The sequence below is a fragment of the Dipodomys spectabilis genome, unplaced genomic scaffold, assembly GCF_019054845.1.
Source record: "Dipodomys spectabilis isolate Male_0828 unplaced genomic scaffold, ASM1905484v1 ptg000019l, whole genome shotgun sequence".
Taxonomy (NCBI): domain Eukaryota; kingdom Metazoa; phylum Chordata; class Mammalia; order Rodentia; family Heteromyidae; genus Dipodomys; species Dipodomys spectabilis.
Genome location: NW_024870696.1, coordinates 24,465,425 through 24,470,344, shown reverse-complemented (window position 1 = coordinate 24,470,344; position 4,920 = coordinate 24,465,425).

Sequence of the window (4,920 nt, the reverse complement as noted above, 5' to 3'; positions counted from 1 at the left end):
TGCAGTGTGAAAGAAGATTTAGAGCACATTTCCAGGAGCACTGAAGACCACCCATAAGTAAGCACTCCGTGAAGAGCACAGGTTCCTATGTTCACACAGCCCATCCAGTTTCCCAGACCATCTGTGGACCTGGTCTTCGCTCAGACAGACGTTCTGGAACTGAGCTGGTCAGGTTCTCCTTCCAATTTTTACATGTAATGATGAAGCTCATTCCAAAGCAAGCATTAACCCATCCAGAAGAAATTTTAAAGCACAGTTTCTGAATCAGAAAAGGTATTGCACTATCTTGTTGCCCACAGTTCAAGACAACTAAAAGAAATACTATACTATTTTCTCCACTATGCATATTTTTTATTACCATTATTCTAAGAGTAAATCCACGGTGGTGGTTTATTAAAGTTGTAATGTTTCCAATGTGAATACAGGAGTTCTGCTAATAAGACTTTCTTTTCAAGGTCACTGACACATGGGAGATAATATTTGATTTATGAGACAGAGGTTCAAGTAAAATGCATTGAGAAGAACTTGATGCTAAATTATTCACTCAGGTTCTGGAACTCAAATGCCTGGGGCACTGGTACATTAAAGTTTTCATATAAAAAGTTCTGCTTATGATTTTGTTCTGATGACTTCTTGTCACTAATCTGCCCTCAAAAAAGGCCATTTGGCAGGTAATAGGGTAGAGGCAATAAGTAATTAACTTCACCCCATTTAAAATCATTAACATATAAGTAAGAAATTCCATCTCCCGAAGGCATTGCCTTAGTTTCGATGAATAATGCATGGCAGGGAATGAGTCTCTGAAGTTCAGGGAGATCTGCCCATGTTTTAGTGCATTGTGCAGACAAGGCAAAGGCAATTTTCATTAAAATGTTGAGCAAAATGTCCAAGACCAAAGAGGCCCAGAATAATTGCATGCACCTCCCAAAAGACAAAGATCATTCATAATGTTACACACACCTCAGGTACCAGAACTACGGCAAACGATTACAACGTACAGCAATTGTCTCTGAATATTCTTGCAAGGACCTGAGGAAAGGCTTATGAAACGCTGAAGTCTTCCTTTCTTTCTTCTAATTTTGAAAAGTGACTGAGGACATAACCAGTTTTGAAGAAGATGAAAATAAAGAGGGGAAACAATTTTATCCTTTTCTAGGTTAAATTATTTCCTTGAACAAGTATCTTATGCTTTCTTAGTCATAAGTAAACATGTGTTTACTTAAATAGAGCCATACTTAGTGGCATCTGTTAAAGAAATAAAAATGAATGCATCCTAGGCTGAGCTACCTCTTTGTCTTTGGATACTATTTTGGAAAATTTAATGTCATCTCATGTAATAGTCAAAGCCTTCTGTACTGGGAGTATTCTATAATGTTTCATTTAGTGTGTTAAACAATTGACAACACAACTCTACTTATCACGGAGGACTGTTTAGTAGTTAAAATCGCATATTTAAAATATGTATTCAGCAGTTAAAGTTACATATTTAAAATATCCATTTATCATTAGTTTATATCTACTGTCATAGAAAAAAGATTCCTTTGGATTTTGAATGCTTAAATATAAAAGACAGTGCACATGATAAACAACTAAAATTATCTACAATATTCTTTTTCAAAAGTAGTCCAATTTTATTTTAATGAAAATGCTTTTAAATATTCTTTACAGTTTACTGTATTTTCTCAAGTGGGTATTCTGAAATTTTATGAAAATAATTCAATTTTAATTGAGAATCTCTAATAAGATATATAACACTTCAAAATGTACCTTCACCAGTTTTTAAATTTTAATTTATTTGGAGACTGGTACTGGGGCTTGAACTCAGAGCCTCACAATCTGACTTGACTTTCTTGATCACCGCTGGCACTCTACCACTTAAACCACACCTCCAATCCTGAATTTTGCTGATTAGTTAGAGAGGAGTTTTGAAGAATTCTCTGCCAAGGCTGGATTTGAACCTTAATGCTCCAAGTCTCAAACTCCTGAGCTAGGAAGGCATGAGACATCTGTGCTCAGCTCAATTTCATTTATTTCTTATGACATCTAGTGAATTATAAGCCAGTGTCAGTACCTCACACTGTAATCCTAGCTACATAGAAGGCTGAGATCTGGAGAATCAAGTGGCTCAAGTGGAAGATGTCAACTGCTGTGCAGGTGTGAGATACTGAATTCAAACCCCAGTATGACCGTGTGTGTGTGTGTGTGTGTGTGTGTGTGTGTGTGTGTGTGTGTGTGTATGTGTGTGTGTGTGTGTGTATGTGTGTGTGTGTGTGTGTATGTGTGTGTGTGTGTGTGTGTGTGTGTGTGTGTGTGTGTGTGTGTGTACAGAGAGTTATAGTATAACCTCATATATGCTCCTCAAGGCAAAGATCTCCTATAGCTGTTGCACATAGCAGTTACTCCTGCACAAATATATAATAATTTGTTTGAATGGCAACATATTTTGAGTCATCAGAGTTCATTATTCATGTATTTTTATGTTTACTTTTTTGTGTGCTGGTCCTGGGGCTTGAACTCTTGGCCTGGGCTCTGTCCCTGAGCTTTTGTGCTCAAGGCTAGAACTCTACAAACTGAGCCCTAGAACCACTTCCAGCTTTTTGTAGTTAATCGGAGTTAAGGGTCTCATAGACTTTCCTGCCTGGGCTGGCTTTGAACCACAATCTTCAGATCCCTACCTACTGAGTAGCTAGGATTACAGGTGTGAGCCACCAGCAACCAGCTAAATGCTGTAATGATGGATGTTAATTTAAGTAAATATGTAGATTGATGGATATATGTGCATGTTTTTGTGTATGCATGTGTATCTTCAAGTGTTTTCCTTGGGTAGTTAAATTAAATTTCTGATATGTTTTCTTTTCCAATATAGAAAACACATAAAATATTCAACCACATGCAGAGAAATCAGTTTGGAGCAATCCACAAAGTACAGGTCAGGTGATTAGCATGAACCAAACCAATCCTCCTAACTCATCCTCACATAAAACATAAAGGAATCCCAGGACTTAAGCTTTTCTCTTTCAACTTCACATCATGGAATGTTCAAGAACAGTTCCAGCGAGGTGGATTCTGAATGATAATATAAATATAATGAACTCATGACATTATTACATCCTAGTGAATAAGGGGCATAAGATTTGAGAGAATATGAGGCAACCCAAAGAGAAGGAAGGAAGGAAGGAAGGAAGGAAGGAAGGAAGAATTTTATAATACACAACACTCAAATTAGTAGGTATTAATTCCTGTCATAAAAAACATTATCACCAGAAATTCTAATATACTTTAAAATAATCTTTACTGCATTTAAAAGCTAAAACAGAAAGAAGAGTTGCATTCCCTTGCTATTGGGTATTTTATTGCTTGACTATAAAATACTAAAACACTGACAGATGACTCAAAAACAAATATGATCAGATGAGGCTTGGTTAGTTGGGAGGAAGAGGCATGCCAGATGTCTGTGAGTGAGTGTATTTCCCCAGCTCTGAACTAGTAGGTTTCAGAAGAGACTAGGAATGACAAATAATAGTTGGACTTCCTTTTTAACATCTGGATGTCTAGCTCTAATTCATTATGAGTAGTACAATTCGTTCATTCATTTTACACTTTATCTAAAAACATGGCACAAATCAAAGACTTTAATCAAACAAAGAGTTTGGATGCTTGATAAGCAATCTCAATTGTAATTGGATCAATGAAATGACTGTAGAGGTCTTAGTAACACAAACTTACTATGTAGATATCTCTCCTCATGCTAAAATATCCTCTCTCTGTTAGGAAGACTAGACTTCAGTAACAAGACTCTCCTTTAAAAAAAAAAAAAATCAGAAAAAAAAACCAAAGTGTATGTCACTTATTTTCATGTTTGACCATAAGGTATTCAAGTTGCTGAGTTGCCAGCAAAATATAACCAAAATAGTAGTTCCCATGTGGCTAGGCGTCCTCTGGTGAGCATAGGTCATAAGGACACTCTGACGTGTAGAGATGGAGTTAGAGCCAGGAATTTGCTTTCAGAAAGTACTAGTGTTGACTAGTAAGCTATTAGTGTTATCTGGAACACATTTGGGAAGCACTTACATAAAAGGCAGGAGCCAAACCTGAGTGATTACTGCCAAAGCTATCTACGTTTCTTCTTCCCAGTTGCCTAGGTTCAGTTGTTAAAGGATATACTAATGAGAAGGAACTTTCTTAGACAATCACCCATCCAGTCTTTAGGGCTCTCCACCATTTCTTTCCTTGTAGTCTTTCTCTCCTGTCATGTCTATAAGCACACACATAGATATATGCCATTCATTACTTGCTTCATTTCTAATTAACGTCAATCATAAACCTCAGCTTTCCTAACTCAATACAGGGCTTTGTAGAGTAAAAGTATAGTTTGAGCATCTATTAAAACAGTGTCAGTTTGTTCTTGTTAACTGAAATGACTCAGAAAATATAAAATGTAAAAATGTATATTGGAAGCTAAGTGTACCACCAATTTCTAAAATTTTTAAAGAGGCATTATTAGATATAAGAAAATGTAAACAGACCAAAGATGTTAATTCAAAAAGTGATAATTTAGATGAAATTACTAACCTCATTAAGGGTGAAGTTAACAAATATATAGAAAATGCATTTTGTTTTTATAAAATAATTATTACTCTAGGTCTACAAAATACTTGAGTATATGAATAAACACTTTTCCCAGTGCTATGGATCAAAACTGAGGTAGTGGTCATTTTAAGCATATGTTCTATCTACCACTGAGTTACCTTCCCAATCCTACAACTAAGCACTTTTCAACAAAAAGTTGGGCACTATGAATTCTGAGTAGGTATTTAAGAAATAAGGCCTATTTTTAACAAACCCTTCCAGAATAGAAAATAAGACCATCTGGGTTTCCAGCACTGCCCTAACTTTTGTAGCAATCACTGAAAGCCACAT